Source organism: Periplaneta americana, chromosome 2 (genome assembly GCF_040183065.1).
Source record: "Periplaneta americana isolate PAMFEO1 chromosome 2, P.americana_PAMFEO1_priV1, whole genome shotgun sequence".
Classification (NCBI taxonomy): Eukaryota; Metazoa; Arthropoda; class Insecta; order Blattodea; family Blattidae; genus Periplaneta; species Periplaneta americana.
In genome coordinates this window covers 125,556,474-125,576,260 of record NC_091118.1, presented here as the reverse complement: position 1 = coordinate 125,576,260, position 19,787 = coordinate 125,556,474, and the positions used below count along the sequence as shown (strand labels likewise).

At 35.1% G+C, this 19,787-nt stretch overlaps 1 protein-coding gene and 1 pseudogene across 1 annotated transcript in view; one reads left to right on the top strand and one right to left on the bottom strand.

The window, feature by feature from the left end:
* Nucleotides 1–19,787, top strand: part of LOC138694561 (uncharacterized) — a 613,293-nt gene that overhangs the window by 63,070 nt on the left and 530,436 nt on the right. The window lies entirely within an intron of this gene.
* The window catches only part of LOC138695361 (NADH-ubiquinone oxidoreductase chain 5-like), a 163,715-nt pseudogene continuing 152,332 nt past the window's right edge, over nucleotides 8,405–19,787 (bottom strand).

Below are 19,787 nucleotides of genomic sequence, written 5' to 3'. Positions count from 1 at the left end.
ATTGGTTTTAAACATTGATTCAAACAAACTTAGTTTTTAAAAGTTTAGTTTTATTAATTATTTATTAGCGTATCAAGTGTCGTAAGACAATCATAAGGTAATAAACATGGATAAGTGCATCAAGCACACACACAAATCACTGAAGTTCACGATACACACGACAATTGGCAAGGTTTCTAATTAATATCATATACACGTCTGAAGATGGTACACCTACGTACCGAAAACGTTAATGTGAAAAATTAATAAATGTAAAAATTCACAATTGTAACATGGATAAGCATAGATGGTTTAATTAAAACTTATTATACATTATATTATTGAGAGCTTATCGGAAAACCAAAACAAAATGAAACTTTTACAGAAGTCTACTTTAAAGTTTATCTTATTAAGAACAACAGTAAGAAATGAAGCTCCTTGTATAATTATTTGTTTTTTAGGTAAGTGCACTCGTACGCATTTAGGCTACACAGATATGGGCACGACTAAGTGAATAGAAACGACTAGAAGCATTTTGAAATGTGGATGTGGACAAGAATGGAGAGTGTGAATAGTGGTCTAAGAAAGAATAATGCTGAAAATGATTAAGAAGAGAAAAATAAATTGGCCGGGTTACTAGGTAAGAAGAAGCTGCCGACTTGAAGGATGTAATGAAAGAAAAGTTCGTGGCAGAAGAAGAGTCGATATTAAGACGTATGGATAGTATGAGACGAACAGGAAGGCGAAAAGGAGAGGAGACTGGAGAATGCTTGGTTTGCAGTGAAGGCCTGTTCTTGGTAGAAAACTATTAACGAATGCTTGTATATGCAAATTAAAAAAAAATTCTCGAAGTACGTAATAGTGAGTAAAAAGCCTGCGCCTAAAGGTTATGCCTCAATATAACACAGGATGATTCACGAGGATTTACTGTCGCTTACTGAGCTTATTTCTGAAGATATTCTGAGCAAAAAATGTCACACAAACATTTGTCCTAATCTCAATATTTTCAAAGTTACACTAATTTGAAATTTATTGTAAAATACCTTTTTTTCTTTAGTTTTAAGGGTAAAAGAATAATACAAATAGAGAATGAACTATTCAGAAGTATAATTTCTTTAATTGGCTAGTGTTCTGTTTATTGATTCCGCATCTGAAGAAATCTGCTTGTTTGGAGTTAAATAATTCGTCAAGCCAAATTTGAAAAGCACCTTCGTTTTCTAAGGAGTTCCCATGAAGATTGTTGGACAGAGAACGGATAAGATGGAAATCTGAGGGTGCAATATCTGGAGAATATGGAGGATGTAGAATCAACTCCCAACCAAGCTCCTAAATAACTCCTTTCGTCATGTTGGCGAAGTGCAGGCATGCTTTATAATGTTGGAGCAGCACTTGATGTTGTCTTCCCAGTCGTTTTTCTTCAATTGCGGCCGCAAAATGTCTAAGGAATTGGCAGTGGATACCAGTAGTTATGGTTAGGCTACATTTCTGAGAAGTAATTCATATTATACGACGCTTTTATTCCACCAGATACACATCATCTTCTATGGATGGACACTAACTTTTATACGAGATGTATATTGAAATGACAGAACCGTTTCCTTGCAGTGCTGTCTCTGATTACATTCTTCCCGTACACGGCACAAGTGTTTCGATCCACCTCCACTGTGTTTTCTCTACTATTGAACTCAAAATAGAAGAATATGTCGGAAGTATTAGTTACTTCCTCCATTTGACACTCCATCTGTTTTAGCCCGCAAATAGTACAAAACTGTCTTAAAATCCGCAAAATTCAAGGCGTATTTACAAGTATAACATTCCAAATAACAAGCGACAAATTATAAACGATAAACAATATCATAACAACGCAATGTTCTATGAACAAAACGAAATGAACTTACGTATCAACCTGTTATAGAGGAATTTATGGAGATTTTTCCATGCATAAGGTACAAATACCCTTAAACAAACTTGAAAGATACTTGGAATAAGAAAGCAGACTGCAACAGTATTTACATTCTTCATTTCAGCGAACGAATAATTCTTTAACTATTTATGATTAATACAAATAATATTTTACATTGATTTTTGGTGAATCGATTACATTTTACCGATAGCAAACTGCATAATCGGAGTCTGCGAGCGTCTCAGCCGAGAGTCCGGTCGCTGCGTTGGATTTTCACTACAGTCTATTCACCCAAAGACGACTTGATCGTGACCTGGAGTTTGTATTGCACCGCGCTTGCACTACAGGTTATATCACTGACAACAGACCCGCATACCCTAGATAAGAGTCTAACTTACGATTGTAGCCTTTACGCAGCGGTAAAACTTTGTACCTTTCATTGTACGCCACGGCCGCTTTACTTACTCCACAGAGCCTTGGAATTTATAGCCAGAATCAAGTTGTGAGCCAAGGACCTCGGCACAGAATGGGGAGTCATTTGAGTCTTTTTATTCCTGGTTTGTTCGTACGACATTTTTAGTGCTGCAGAATAACAGCGACAGTTCTTATTTTGGCCACACATTTCGCCAACGCAGGAGAATAATTCTTATTTCCGTACTCAACAAGGAACTCGGGCCACGACGTTAACAGCTCCTACATTATTTAACGCCTCTTCATCAACTGCACTTGTTGTGTAGGTTTAGAGTGAAGCACCTCTCCTCGAGTTGCTCTGTAATGAATGAGTAAAGACAAGGAATTTAAAACACGACTTGACATGGTTACTATAAAACTTCAAACATGGAGTATACTAAAGTCACTGCTTTTTAACGGCGACACAAAAGGAATAGTGAAACTTAACGTTCTTTACAGCGAAACGTAACGGTTATGAAAGACAGTTCTAAACTCTGAAACTATTTGCATTATTATATCTCTATAGATATTACATTGTCCCGCGCCGTGGCATAGTGGTCTAAGGCATCCTGCCTAGGACTCGCGTTACGGAATGCGCGCTGGTTCGATTCCTCATGGGGGAAGAAATTTTCTCATGAAATTTCGGCCAGTGTATGGTACCGGTGCCCACCCAGCATCGTGAAGCATTTGGGGAGCAACGATAGGTAGCGAAATCCGGTTGCGAAAGCCACCTATAACGGCTGGGTGATCATCGTGCTAACAACACGATACCTCCATTCTGGTTGGATGATCGTTCACCTCTGCTTCGGCATGTGGGCGTGAGGCCAGCAGCCGGATGGTCGGTCTAGACCCTTCACAGGCTGTAGCGCCACGATTATTATTATTATTATTATTATTATTATTATTATTATTATTATTATTATTATTATTGTTAGATATTACAAATCTTGCAACTCTTCCCCGATCAACCTAGCTAATATACGACGTACTACTTCTCTGTATTCGTATGGGGTGTCATTTCGTAGATTTACACTAATTAAAAGGCCTTTTCCCTGAAAAAGATATCCACAAGAACATTTTACAATCACGTTTCCACTCACCAAAGTCAGGATTCGTCTGTATAAGTTGTTATCCTTGACCATGGCCCCATTATCGGTGGTACTAATATAGGCCTATACACAAATCGTTTACAGTTGAACCTCGACAAATCGAACCTTGATAAATCCAAAGCCTCGGTAATTCCAAGTTTTAGTGTGCTCCCTTGGATTACACAATAGGTTTGCCAATTCGAATAAAAAGTAACAGATAAATTGAATTTGGAGAGGGGGACATTTCGTGGTGTATATTGTAGAAATTTAACCTCTATAATTCCAATTTAAGGCAATCCGACTCTCTATAAATCGAATCTACCCATGGAAACCTCTATAAATCGAATTTATAATAGACCGATCCTCTATAAATCGAAGCTGCTCAGTCCCCTTCCCTCTGCCAGATTCCTTCCTTTCCACTCGTGTCGTTTTGTTTTTGATTGCCGTCCTTGAGTGAACAGAGTGTAACTGACTGTCAGGTTATTAGTATTAGCACAGTCTTCACGAAGCTTGAGTTTATGAGAGTACTAGAATCAATAGACTGCAGTGTCTGTAATGAGGCGATAGTAGCGATCCTAGTGGTTAGCAACTATCTATGGATGCATATTTACTACGTATTGAGCTTCGTGACAGTATATACTAGACTGTGGTATTAGTCTACTGCTAGGGAACAGGTTATTACTGAAGATTTTTCTGTCATTGTAATAATCAAACTCAAAATTGATGCTCAGACGCTTAAGACTATGAAGCAAACTAAAATTACAGATTATTATAATCAAAATTGTTCTATAAGTAATGTAAGACATCTAAAGTAATATTAAAATTGAACCTCATTTGTTTTAAATTCGGTAAATTGAAGTATTTTGCCGTTCCACTGAAATTCTATTTATCAAGGTTCGAATGTATGTTGCATCAATGATTCATGACATTAACTCTAGACAGGTAATAGTCAAGAAATGTAAACGGTCGTAATTTTTACTACTTGTTTTCACATCTTGAAAATTCTGTTCACTGAACTTTTGTTGCACAGAATGTAATGTGACAAGAGTATACAACCAATATTGTGTCATATTTTGCCCTCCTTACAATTGAGACACAGTAAAGCCCTATATTTTTAACAAAATGGTTTTCTGCAGTATTTGCAATACGACTAAGTTTTTCGTATTTCTAAGGTACTCGACACTGCTCCTTCTTCTTCTTCTTCTTCTTCTTCTTCTTCTTCTTCTTCTTCTTCTTCTTCTTCTTCTTCTTCTTCAATGCCAAAATACAGTATTCTGAACTCTTTAAATTACATATTTACTAAACCGTTAACCAAAACACTTATGAACACATGAATCTTATAATTTTATGTCCTTTCTGAAATTGTGAACTGTTAAATTATTCCGAAAAAAAAAACATTGTATTAGATCTAATCCACATTAAGTTCGCGTACTATAGTTTTATTATTGGTTATTATTTTTAAATTATGTATTTCTTCTAATATCTCTTTATTACTATTTATTGTTAGTAAATCATGTATTTAATTCGCAAATTTGAAATCATCTATGTATTACTGTGGCTAATTATTGTTCTAAAAATAATGTGTTTAATAGCTAAGTATTGTTTTTAAAATAATGTGTTTAATCTGTAACTGTAGTCAATCCATTGTTATTATCTCTTTATTATTAACTATTGCTTTTAAGTCATGTGTTTAATTTATAATTTTACGTCATTTGTTCTGTTATTCTTTTACTTCTTACTTTTGTTTCTAAACTTTTGTATTGCCGAGTATTCTATATTGCTCCTAAAGAATTTCGTTATTCGTTAACTATAAGTCAGTACTTGTGCTATATTTTATTTATTGTAATTGAGGACCGTTTTTGCAAAACTTGCTAACTGCAAAATTTGCAAAATTTGCAAAATTGAGAATTTAGTGGATTCGTTAACATAAAGCACGCCTCTACACGATGTTAAAGTTATCTTAGTAAAATTGACTTATTTCTCTTCATTATAGTGTGTCAAAGTGTGATGGTTGCACTTGAAACCTACTTGTCTCCATTCAGTTTTTTGTCTCTCCTGTAAAATTTAGTTTTTTCAGTTAGCAAGTTTTGCAAAAACAGTCCTCAATTGTTCCTGAATCATGTATGTATTTTGTAACCGTAAATCAACGCTTGCAATATCTTATCACTACTTGTAATTGTTTTATTGTTCAAGAATTAGCCTATGTATTAATGTGAAACTGAAAGCCAGATATTGATTTATCAGTCTACTATTGATTATCTTTTAAAGTTATGTATTTACTCGTACAGTACTTTGAAACGGTTAGACATACTTGTATATCTTTCGCATTGATTATTCCTCAAACATCTAATTAATCTTCAACAGGAGTCAATCTTTCACTAATGTATATGATTCTACATAATCCATGTAATTTGTAACTGTGACCACCATTTTGTATTACCACTTTACTAATGTATTATGTATTTATAACCCTAATATACCTCAGGGTGAAATAGGGTTTATTACATTGGATTAAAAAAAAAGTATTTCTGAATTTTACTTTTTAATTAACTGTTGACAATCTGGCCGCAGATCGAACCCGGACTATCTGGATGGAAGACCGACGCGCTAATACTTGAACCACAGACGCGGCTAGATATGCCTTAACTTTAGACCACGATGCTTCGGCGAGGAACGAAATAAAAGCAAACCTTAAACTTTACCTTATTGTGTAGTAGGCCTACTGGTTTTCCTAAGTAGACTCTCACTAAAGATAAACAATCGTAGTTATTACAATGGGACCTCTGAGATTACAACATATGTTAACTGTAAAGCATCTGAAAGCACATTATCGGAGAGTTCAACACAAGATTTGAATATATGATATGAAGACAATATACAATAAGAATGACATTGGCCTTGTGATCGTTTTAAACGTACTCCTTATGTAATGTGTGTCTTACACCTTATTGCCTAAATTAAAATACAAAGTAATTTTGCCTGAATTTAAGAAGCAATATGAACATAATAATTACATTCGTAGGCCCTATTATAGTATAGCAAACTGCAAACAATTACCATTACATTTTAAGTCTGGAAGTGTTCCATTGAAATCGCTGCAACCAGGGAACAAACAAGCAGCAGCTGACCAGTCAAGTAAATATTGAATTGTTGATTTGCATGAAGCTTTTGTGTGTGTGTTGATTTTGTTTTCAGAAATCAGCAGCACTGCTGTTAGTTTCTAAAGGATAATGTTTAACTTGTTTGTTTGTCAAGGGAAAACATAAGGCAAAGTTGAACTACATAGCAACAATTGCCATAGGACTCCACTCGTTTTCGTATGGCCATATTATTTGTTAATTATCTTGAAAAGGGTGAAATTCAATTGACGGAGAATTATACTGCAATGTATGAGTACTGTAAACTGAATGAATTTTCACATACATTTCTCCTCCATTACCTTCTTCATTTTTTAATTAGAATCCTAGAATCAGAATTGGTCTTGTGTGTTATTTATTGATTTGAATTAAGTTACTTACTGTATTCAGTAAACTGTCCTTGTAAATTTTATGTTATATTATTGGCTAAGACCACACCGTACACGAGCCTGGCTCTTACGGTAGTGGCTAGAAACATTTTTGTTCTACAATTTTCATTTGTACTCACTAGCTAGGTAGTTAAATAAAAAAATAAAAATAAAGAAATATATTATGTAAATTATTACGTTTTATTACATTAAAATATGAAGGTCACTTTGAAAATGATTAACGAAAATCAATAATTTTCAGTTGGACTATTTTAGGTTTTTAAAGAAAGACAATATAGACAGTCGATATCGGGAAGAAGTAGACCAGGATCGTAAAGAAATGTTAAATTTCTGTCATTTGAAAGGAATGAAAAATCACCGCAATGAGGAAGTAAATGAATAATAAAAATAAAGTGAAAAGTAAATAATACATCTTGATTACACAACTTTTAACACTGTATCACTTCGGAATATGTATTATATGATTTGCTTGTGTTAAATTCTATCGTACCTGGTTTACATGTTTCGACCTTTTATGGGTCATACTCAGAACTGGTCGTTTTGGTTTTGGCGCCTCTTGTTTTGTTTCCTGTAAGGGTGTGTTCGTGTGGTGTAATGTAGAGTCAAAGAGTGTGTGTGTGTTCTAAAATTGAGTTATGTTGAGAATTTCATTGGGGTGTGTTTTTGTGTGTGTGTGCATATTTCATATCGTTCTAGTGTGTTTAGTTTCTGGCTTTTTGGTTGGATGTGTAGTATTTCCATGTCTGTGTTGATGTCTCTGTAGGTGTGGTTAGCATTTGTGATGTGTTCTGCATATGTTACAAAATTACAAAACACCTCTACATATGCAGAACACATCACAAATGCTAACCACACCTACAGGGACATTAACACAGACGTGGAAATACTACACATGCAACCAAAAAGCCAGAAACTAAACACACTAGAACAATATGAAATACACACACACACACACACACACACAAAAACACACACCAATGAAATTCTCAACACACAACTCAATTTCAGAACACATACACTCTTTGACTCTACATTACACCACAAGAACACATCCTCACAGGAAATAAAACGAGGCGCCAAGACCAACAACGACCAGTTCTGAGGATGACCCATAAAAGGTCGAAACATGTAAACCAGGTACGATAGAATTTAACACAAGAAAGTCATATAATACATATTCCGAAGTAAATAATTGAGTAAATGTTATAATAAATAGAGAAAGAGAGAGATAGACAGATATAGGAAGATAGATATATGGAAAGGGATACAGATGTGAAGTGGAAGTGAGAGAAATTGTAAGTGTAATGAAGTGAATTAAATATTTCATGTTTTTTAATGTTGTGGGTTGGGAGTAATATCAGGGGTACTATAACTGTAGGAGTATTAGAGAAATAAATTTATGGAAAGAGGTAATGAAGGAGGAAATTTAGGAGTGAAGTGAAGAGAGAAATTTAAATACGTAAATAAATAGAGGACAGAATAGTAGGAAAATAGTAAGTGATGTGATGTAAAAAGAGAAAAGGGAAATGTAAACAAATAATTTCGGAGGAAATAGCTGGAAAATAATGATTAAGAGTAGGTAGATTTGAGAGTAACTATGCCAGCACATATAAATAATAATGCCTTAAATAATGCATGAGTTAACAAATGAAAAAAGCCAGAACAGAAAAGCCTATAGATAAAATACTTATTATTAAACCCAGCTGTCTTAAAGTTGATAAGGCAATGATCCTCTTTAGATCATACTCAAAACTGGCCCCTAAACCAGCTATAAATATTGTTAAACCAGAAACAAGTAAAATAAAAATGTTTAATCAATCACTGAAGACAACTCTAAAACGAAATAAAACAAAAACCCGCAGTAACCGAAGTTGATGAATGAACCAAAGCAGATACTGGAGTAGGTGCTGCTACAGCAGCAGGAAGTCGAGAAGAAAATGGAATTTGAGCTCTCTTAGTTATTGCTGCTAAAACTACAAGGAAAGAAATAATTTCTATTTCAATTCTACCCTTTAACAATTCCAAGTAATAAATATAATTTCATCTACCAAAATTCAACATTCAAGCAATTGCCATTAAGAAACAAATATCCCCAATCCGAGTAGATAATGCAGTAATTATACCTGCATTATAAAACTTAACTTCCTGATAATAAATAACTAAACAATAAGAAACCAAGCCTAAACCATCCCAACCCAAAAAAATTCAAATTCTATTAGGTCTAATAATTAAAAACATTAGGGATATTACAAATATAAGAACCAGCAAAATAAATCGATTAATATTTATATCCCCATCCATATAGTCGTCACTATACAAAATAGCTAAAGAAAAAATAAAAAAAACCCTTAAATATTAAGGTCATTCAATCTAATAAGAAGGTTATAACAACAGACCCAGAATTAAAGCTAATAATATTCCATTCAATAAAATAAATTATATCATTAAGGATAAAATAAAAACCTAAAAAAAACTAAAATAATTAAAAAAATAAGTAAAAGTTTAAATCTAATAAAACAAATTGATATAGCTATACATCATAACCTAAGATAAATAATTTATATCACTGACACCACAAATCAATATTTTATTATATTAAACTACTTAAGTAACTAAAATAAATAAATAAATACATTTATTTATTAAATAATATAAATTATTATAGTAGGGAATATGCAATATTTAATAGGAAAGCGACAAATGGAAAGGACACAGTCTAGGTATAAGAGAGAGAATAGAATAGGATAGATAGGGAGGAATAGATAGCAATTTATTTAAAACAGAAGACTAGGAAGTAATCAGAAAATACTTGGCAAATTAATGTATTAATAGAAAAGGGTGGTATGTATTAAAGGGATGGTGGATCGAAAAGCAGAAATGTGATGGTCCACCATAAGTATGAATGGTAAAGTTGGCTGACAAATATCATATATCATATCTTATGGAGAGGGAAAGGTGATGAGAGAGAGAGAGAGAGAGAGAGAGAAGGAAATGCAATCGACAATTATTTATTTCATCTTCAAGAGTGGTGTGTAACCGTTGAGTCGTAAATACTGTACGTTTGCAGTTATTATTTACTCTATACTAGAACAACTTCGTGTCTAGATTAATAAAATGATATACATGCGACTTGTCTAGAGTGTAGCACTCTGTTTATAGTGTGCTATAGATTCGATTTACAACACGTATGTGCTAATATTACTACACTATCTTTGTCAGTGCTGAACATAACCTTTTCAGTCGGCTAATCTGTTGAGGTGTCTTGCGAACTCAGTGTAATGCAGTGAGATATTCTGTGACAGCAATATCTTGATGAATTACAGGTACGTGGATGAAGTTACACGTCACACCAGTTCACACTCAAGGCGGCGACATTAATACTTGTGGCAGCATCAGAGAAACGCGTCTTGTACTAAGAGAGAAGTAGTATGCTCACTTGTACTTAATTGCAATCGCGTCAGGTTTGGAACAGTGGCGGTACGTAATATCAGTATCGTCGTCGACATTATCATCTTTTCCATTTTAGGTTCATGTCTGTCGGCTTGTTTCCAACTTCCAAGACATCCTCATATCGAGTGTGAAAGCATCTGACAGCTATTACCTCGGTTTATAATATGGTAATTTTTGTCTTGTTTTTGAGAGTTGTCGTTACCAGCCTTCTAACATTGTGTTAATCCCAATTCGTCCTCATCTCTGTTATGCAGTTCCTTATTACTATTTTATTTTAGTAGGTTATTTTACAACGCTTTATCAACATCTTAGATTATTTAGCGTCTAAATGAGTTGAAGATGATAATGCCGGTGAAATGAGTCCGGGGTCAAGCACCGATAGTTACCCAGCATTTGCTCGTAACGGGTTGAAGGGAAAACCCCGGAAAAAAACCTCAACCAGGTAACAATCTAAGAGCAAGATATCTTGCATATCATTCCGAATCTCACCGGACCGGTGGCATCAATGACGTCACGTTGCAGCGAAATAAGGAACAAAACTGCTGGAAGGATTGATGGCTGTCATGGCGACTGTACATGTTGTTGTCTGTGCTACGCTAGCAAAATTTTGCGAAATTTTCGTACTCCCATCTCGTTCAAAGAAAACATAGCATAAACAATTTATTTCTTGAACCAGTAGTAATAACGGGTCCGTTGACATTTTCGCTCATAAGCCATTAACATATTGTTTTTACGTTGTGCTCATTACAAAGAATACAGCAGTACTAAAGCAGAACACACCGCCATGACACAACAGTGCACGATGTTATTCGTCTGCTAATTCCCGCCCTATACAAGAACCAATCAGATTCACTGATGGCGGCTGATGGAGACTGCCACCACCTCTGCAAGTTGATGGCACAGGTGCGACACCGGTGGAGCATCAATGACGTCATCGGTGGAATTCGGAACACCGTGATGCCATCGGATTGCTCACTGGTGAGATTCGAAATACGCTCGAAGGCTGTTACACTCGATTAACAGCTTCGAATCTGCTGTGTTACAACGAATTTTACTAACAAACACATAAGTGATTAGTCTTTTTCTGTTTAATGTTGGATAAAATAGAGCATAATTTAAGTCATGACACATAATGTTCATTAACAAAAGTGTGGTGTTAGATGTAACGTGTTCACCAACTTTAAATGTCATAAAATACAATAAAATAAAACAAAACATATCATATTTATAACTGTTACATAAGATTTATAAAACTAAAGTCATAATACACAAAATTCGTTATCACAATATTTTCTTTTAAAATACTATACGTATGTATGCCATAGAATAAAAATAAAATAAACTAAAATAAAATAAATTATCACAGAAATTTCATTCTGCTAAGGACGGAAGCCAAGACGACAGCATATAACAATGACTAGAACATCTTAAAAGCCATAACTAAATTAACAGAACATACATAATAGACTAGATTTTGGTTAAGTAGGCTAAATAAAGACAGCCTAAATTATCTGTTTTTAAGATTCCTATAGAGTGACATAAAGAGTTAATAAACTGAAAAATATTTCGCTCTGCAACAAAACTTCTATTGGCAATTTGTCATAAACACTCACTGGCTTTTATCTTCAGAGAGAAGTAATTTATTCCAGCTATTTGTAACGGAATCTTGTGTCAGATCATTCCAACAAATGACAATATTGTTAAGTGCATTCTTTATCATGTACTTCTTTAAACTGTCTTTCGTATCTCCAGGTTCTCGTTAATGTGATATAAATTTAATTCTGGTAATATTAAAAAGTACCTCCATTGACCTGTACACGAAGGTTACAACTGCGAGATATGGATTGTTTAGCGCGGTGAAATACTTCAAGATTAGCGTTTATTTCCCGTGCTGCAGCAAATATCCGGGCCACCAGACCGGTTTAACAAAAAGCACTGCACTGAATCAAGACGTACAAAAAAATGTGAATTTGTAGAATCGTCATGAACTGAAGAACATATAGCCTTCTGTCGGTTTACCTTCTGCCGGTTTAATAAAGATGACATTAGAAAAAACTGTTTGTTTTGGTGTACCATACAATCCCCCCCCCACCCCGGAGTTTGTCGGTTTAATTACCTTCCGTGTTTGTGTGTGTGTGTGTTTTTTTTAACTTTAAAGTGTGCATTTTTGGATAGACTTCGGTGTAAGATATAGTAGACAGGGGCGACTGAGTTGGTGTGTTTGTTCTTGTATAGAGGGCGTTGTGATGTATTAATGAGTTAGTCTGCGATTTTTCCTTGCGCAGATTAAAAAGAAAACATTGTTGTCATCTCAATTTCAGTAGTTTTACGTATTTCACAAGTCAATTCAATTTTTGCACAAATTTAGTTTTACAAACAGGAGAAACAAATTTTATCCTGAAAACGTGAAAAGATTTTTGTCACAAAATATCTTGAAAGATAATGAGTTGTATGTATCAAATTGATTTTAATCATTAAATTAGCAATAGCTAATATAACAATAAATAAGGAATTAAAATGACCGTGTTTTTTATGCCGAATAATTTGAATATTTCTTATTATGCTGCTATTATTTTCCTTTTTGTGGTATCCTATACTGCGGTACATTTGTCGGCTTTTCAGATGTTTTAGTGCATATATATATATATATATATATATATATATATATATATATATAACTGAAGTGTGTATTTTGGAAATTTTAGTGCATATTAGCCTACATAGGTATTTTAAGATTGTTACCTTTTACTATACTCCAACCACGAGAAAGTCTTTGGGGAATGAGACGAAGCGGGGTGATGCTGTGAATTAATGTTGATGTCATAAGATGTCATAAGGTCACACACGTGGGTACTCGTATCTGTATTGGCTAGCTCTCACAGAACAAACAATAACATTGATACACACATATTGATACTACCTTAGTTACAAAATTAGATCACTTTTAATCTCCTGGTCTTTTAATCTCTCCATACAGGAAATAACATATGCAGGAGAGCGCATGGTTTTTAAACTGATGTTATAACGGTAATATTATCTATCTACTTCTTTCCAATAGATGACGCAATAGTAAACACATTCCTTTCACGGTTGATCTCCTGGTTGGAGAACAGTAGGTGTGTTTTCCAAATTATATATTACACCTTGTCAAACCTGGCAACCTTTTCATAAAGGAAGCTTAATTTATTATTATTATTATTATTATTATTATTATTATTATTATTATTATTATTATTATTATTATTATATTCTCTTCACTAATAATGACCTTTCTTCTGTAAAATTGCGTATCATGTCACCGCAGGTATTAATGTCTTCTCTTAAATTTAAATTGAATTTTAATTGAATCTATTGAAATATTTTCACATAGATACATAGAGGTTTTCTTTCGCTCCTTCTAAGTGGCATTCATAATTCAGAACTTAAACGTCGTACTAGTAATGGAGGAAAAGTATGTTGTGTTGAATTCTGTCAATTGCTTGAGGCTAAATATTGGTATTTCTAACTAAATTAAGAAATTTAAGTTAATATTTTGTCAGAGACGTCTTGATAACTTTATAAATCACGTTGCATATTACACTGAACAAAATTTAAACTTTGTTTCAGTCCTTTAGACGAAACTATGTAATTTTAACTAAATGAGAGGTGCTGAGTTCATTTCTGAAAACCAGAATTTTCTAACGATTTTTATGCTACACGCACTTCACTTATTTACACAAATTTGTTACACTAGCTCATAAAGTAACCTTTGTTTGACGAAAAATTCACAAATTAAAATGTCTTTTTGATCTTTTATGTTTGTAGACAGCATCTGCAGTCTCTTTGATGAGTGACCAGCAATATTCAGCCAGCATATTTGCATACCACCTTCCACTGAAACACTTTTCTTGCTGAAACCTCTCCCCGTGTTCATCGCTTATAGCACGAAGGTTTTTTTTGGAAAGAAGTCCAGGTGGCAATCAAGAAAGTGTACTCTGTGACATGTTGTATTCCATAAGGTGAAAGTAGTGCAACATTTCACTAACATTAAATAACTTTTTATTTTGGAGAAACAGTACGCGCTGGACAAAAACTAATTGCAGATTCGTTTTTACCATCACAAAATACATCGAATACACATATTTCTATAAAAAGAACAAATTTCATGTTGTACAGTGTCACTAATCGACGAGATTTCTCACTTTTAGGCAACAAAGAACAATATTTTCCTTCGTTCCTCTCCTTTCCTATAAGACTTTTTCCCAAATACGAGAACGTTCTGTAGACTTAACCATTACCGATTTTTGATGTGCTATCAAAACCATATTTACGGACATTAGTTATTATCAGAGTTGGGGGTTTTGTGGATAATATCGTAGCATTTGTAATTTCTAGCACACTACTTATGTTGCAAACACAATGTGCCTGGGCGAGACCCTAGGGACGAGAGGATTGATGAACTGCTTGAAGTCTTTGACCTTCTCATTAACCTAACATGACGCCGAGCCGTCTATTTCTTCTTATTAACTGTTAAACAAATTGTTGCTGACGACTGGAGACGCTGTCTTAAAATGCCGACCTCAACATGGAACCTTGTCTTACTGTGGTGTAGATCAAGAAATCGTCTATATAGTCAGATAAAGCTCCTACGAGAACTGTCGCCGACTCAAATTCCAATAATTTAAAATTTAAATAATGGCGTAAATGATTGTGTTGGCTGGTTTTCGGTAGATAGTCACAAATTTGTCACCACCACCACCACCACCACCACCACCACCACCACCACCACCTCGCTTTGAGATTCGTCTTGAACTTCTTTATTGGAGTTTGTCAACATTTCGATCTTTGCGTTTCTTTCTCCGCTTTGTGTATGAATATAATTTTTGTTTTTGAAATTACATTTTAAGTCTAAGTTGAGTGATATTTTACAGTGTATAAGTAAAATAGCATGTGAAGTCCTCGAAAAATTAGAAGCAATAGTGATCTCAGAATGTGAAATTAAGAAAGAAGAGATGTTCCAGAAGCAATCGGAAAGCATAAAACATCTGTCTTTTAACACGCAGTGCACAGGAATAGCGAACTTATAAAGTAAAAGAAGTAATGCAGAAACAATTACTAGACATATAGTATGCATGAGGGGACATGAGACAATTTCGTAGGACAAATAGAGGATGATGCTCGTGGAAGCGAATTAATGTCATGCAACTTTGTCCAACATATTAACAAGCCTAAATAGACAGTTCAAATATAAGTAATGAAGAAGAATTGAAACATTACGTAGAGCTATAGCGGAACAGTTATGAATAATGATACAACAATATGCAATGCATGAAAGTTTTAGCAAAGGTGTTTATTCTACCACATTTGAACAACTTTAACTTGTATGTGAAAGCGTTGAATTATGTTTATATATGAAGTTCAGGTGAACAATAAGTTGTAACCATAATTTCATGTAATTTTTGTAGCCTTATAGCTCAGATAAGCATCCAGTAACCAGATTATTACTCCGTCCGAAACATTAATAACAATATGCGTTTGGACATTGAAGGATACTGATTATTTTAATAACGAAATTATTAATAAGTGCTTAATCTAGTACGAATTGTAGTAATAACTTCACTTCTCACTTCCCAAGCATAAATGCGATCATCAAAAACTGATGAAGACTGCATACATTTTACTGAGTACTCGCTACTGAGTCACATAACGTAAGCCTAAACATTGATATCAGTAACATACTTCCCCCTACCTCCTCATCTCCCGCTCGTCTCGCTAGTCTTTCTGTCAGGTTAAAAAATAAAGTTTCACTGCCATATCAAAAGATACGCGTTTGTTACTTTATAAATCTGCACTTAAATTTCATTCTCTTAAATTTACTGCACATTTCTAAGATATTATTTTCTCTTTAAGCAATATTTAAAATTTGTTCAAACTAACCTGGATTTTTCAGTTGTTTTAGAAGAGTTAATTCTGTAGAAAGACTTCCCATGTCTTCAGTTCTAAACTCCGTTTGAAATTGTTTTTGTGCATAAGTTCTGTTCACGAAAAGTGACCTACAAGTGTAGCTGATATTAAAAATTGTGGGGAACAAAAGGTTTTAATTACATTGTAGATACTGATGTAGACACATGTATTTAGAACTTTCTGAAAGAATTAGCACAATCGGTTGGAATTTATAGATTTCATTAGCGTTTATACAAATCGCAATTTCGACCCCTGAAACGAACGATTTTCCCATTCGGAAGTCATACACTAACAAACAGAGCGTATTCCGAATCTCACCGGTGAGCAATCCGATGGCATCACGGTGTTCCGAATTCCACCGATGACGTCATTGATGCCCCACCGGTGTCGCACCGGTGCCATCAACTTGCAGAGGTGGTGGCAGTCTCCATCAGCCGCCATCAGTGAATCTGATTGGTCCTTGTATAGGGCGGGAATTAGCAGACGAATAACATCGTGCACTGTTGTGTCATGGCGGTGTGTCCTGCTTTAGTTCTGCTGTATTGTTTGTAATGAGCACAACGTAAAAACAATATGTTAATGGCTTATGAGCGAACATGTTAACGGACCCGTTATGACTACCGGTTCAAGAAATAAATTGTTTATGCTATGTTTTCTTTGAACGAGATGGGAGTACGAAAATTTCGCAAAATTTTGCTAGCGTAGCACAGACAACAACATGTACAGTCGCCATGACAGCCATCGATCCTTCCAGCAGATTTGTTCCTTATTTCGCTGCAAAGTGACGTCATTGATGCCACCGGACCGGTGAGATTCGGAATACGCTGAAACTTATGTTGCTGTGCACGGGATCATAAAATTTTTGACAGATATGTGTGCAGACACATGAATTTAACATTTTTTTAAGGAATTAGAATAATTTGTTGGGATTTGTAATTTTTATACATGTTTTCATAATTAAAAATCTCGCAAATGTACCACAGTACTGGTACAGTAGTGGCAAAAAAAACCGGACCGACTCTTGTAGCTGATTTCAGAGCCTTGTTCACTGCAGAGCACGATAGACTGGTAACTAAGACATTCGTGGTTCGAATCCTGCCTGGAAAGGAAACTATTTCTGTTCCTATTCAAATTTATTCCCAATACTTTTCGATTGCAGTGATATTTCACTACTTAATTAACTTATTATTCCCAGACCATGAATTTTACCAGCAATCGAAAAGTATTGGGAATAAATTTGAATAAGGAACAAAAAAATGTTTCCTTCCCAGGCAGGATTCGAACCACGAAAGTCTTAGTTACCAGTCTATCGTGCTCTGGAGTGAACAAGGCTCTGAAATCAGCTACAAGGGACGGTCCGGTTTTTTGCCACTACTGTGCAAGAGTAGTCACTAATTAGCGTTCTCGTCGTTAACATAGACAAGACGTATACACATTTTACTGTATACGAAACGCGGGCTAGTGTGCCAAATCATAGAGTCCATTAAATCAGTACAGTATGTACTATGGTGTGTTGTGCTATCGATCTGTGTGCGAGCAGCTGCGAGGTCTGATTCAACTGCTTGATGACAATGACCTTCTCATTAACCCACTATGAAGACGGGACCGTCCCCAATGTGACGCCGGGCTTGTTTATTACCGTCTGTTAAAAGTAAATAAACCCGATGTGAGTAGTCCCGCATTCTAGGTTTCTTCGTGGAATATATAGCAAGTACAGAATTGGAAGAAAAGACAAAGGCACAAGTTTCATTATTGAACGAAAAAGGAACTGGTTGAATGATATAATGATGCTGAAACAGATCAGGAAGAGAAAAATGGAATTGGTTACGTCACACTAAGAAGAAACTGTCTAGCTTACCAGGGTTGAACAACGATCGAGAAAGCAAGACTAACAGCTCCCGCAAAACCGAAAACCCGGACGACTATATTGCATACGTCGCGTCGTTGACGTAAATACTGCTTGTATTTCAAAATTTCGGGACTTCGGTAGTGACCAACTCTCGAACGTCAAGCAGCCTTGAATCGCCACAGTTGTTTATACCAGACTGAACATTTATCTACTTTGGCAACTGTTATATCTGTATAAACAATCAAGTAGCTTATTTGAAACATCATCTCTACCTTTCAGTGCGTAATACTCCGTTCTCCAATCTTTATTTACTTACTAGGCCTTACTAAAAGCTAGGAATTTTCTTTTCGTATGTTTGAGATCAAGTGTACAATCTCAAGTATAAAAATATAACGTTTTATTTAACGTTAAATGTTAAGTGTTATATTTTATTTAACAACGCTCGCAACTGCCGAGGTTATATCGGCGTCGCCGGTGTGCTGGAATTTTGTCCCTCAGTAGTTCTTTTACATGCCAGTAAATCTACTGACATGAGCCTGTCGCATTTAAGCACACTTAAATGCCATCTACCTGGCCTGGGATCGAACCCTCAATCTCGGACATAGAAGGGCAGCGCTATACCAACTCCGCCAACCAGGCATACTATTTATTTATTATTTAAAGTTATGTTTTATGTTTCTTAGAAATAAAAAAATTTATTTGAGAATAATTTTTTTCTATTTATATAACCATAGGTAATATATAATAAAACGAGAACATTTTGATAACTAAGATACTTTTCTGTTTGTCTTTTTGTCTCAATTAAACATTTATAATGTTATTTATTTCAATGATGTATGTTAGTCGAAGTTACGAAATCTTTCCACGCCGACCAAATGCTATTTCGCGAATGATGAAGCCACCGGCGTGGCTCAGTCGGTTAAGGCGCTTGCCTACTGGTCTGAAGTTGCGCTCGGGCGCTGGTTCGATCCCCGCTTGGGCTGATGACCTGGTTGGGTTTTTTCCGAGGTTTTCCCCAACCGTAAGGTGAATGCCAGGTAATGTATGGCGAATCCTCGGCCTCATCTCGCCAAATACTATCTCGCTATCACCAATCTCATCGACGCTAAATAACCTAATAGTTGATACAGCGTCGTTAAAGAACCCACTAAGAAGGAGGAGAGAATGATGAGCGATATTCTAAACACACGAGAGTTACGAAACGAGACTCGGAAGATAAATACAACGAACACAGCGAGCGAGATCAGCAGTTAGTTTTGTTCATCTCTACTGCCTACTGAAGGATGCACGGGTGAAAAGTTCGGGGCAGAAGAAGATATCAGACGATAGACGACATTGAGATATATGGATCGTATGCAGAGACTTTAAGGAAAGTATACAATAGGAAAGATTTAAGAATGCTGGGTTTTGCAGTGAAAGACCTACCCTTTAGCACAAAACTGTGTATGTATGAAACTTATCTATTTCAGTCTCAGAAAAGTCTCATTTTTATGGTTTAATATAAACCATTTTATGAATAATTTCATTTATCCGCATATCTGTTATCAAAATCATTATCGCGGATAATCAAGATTCAACTACAGGCGTACCTATAATTTT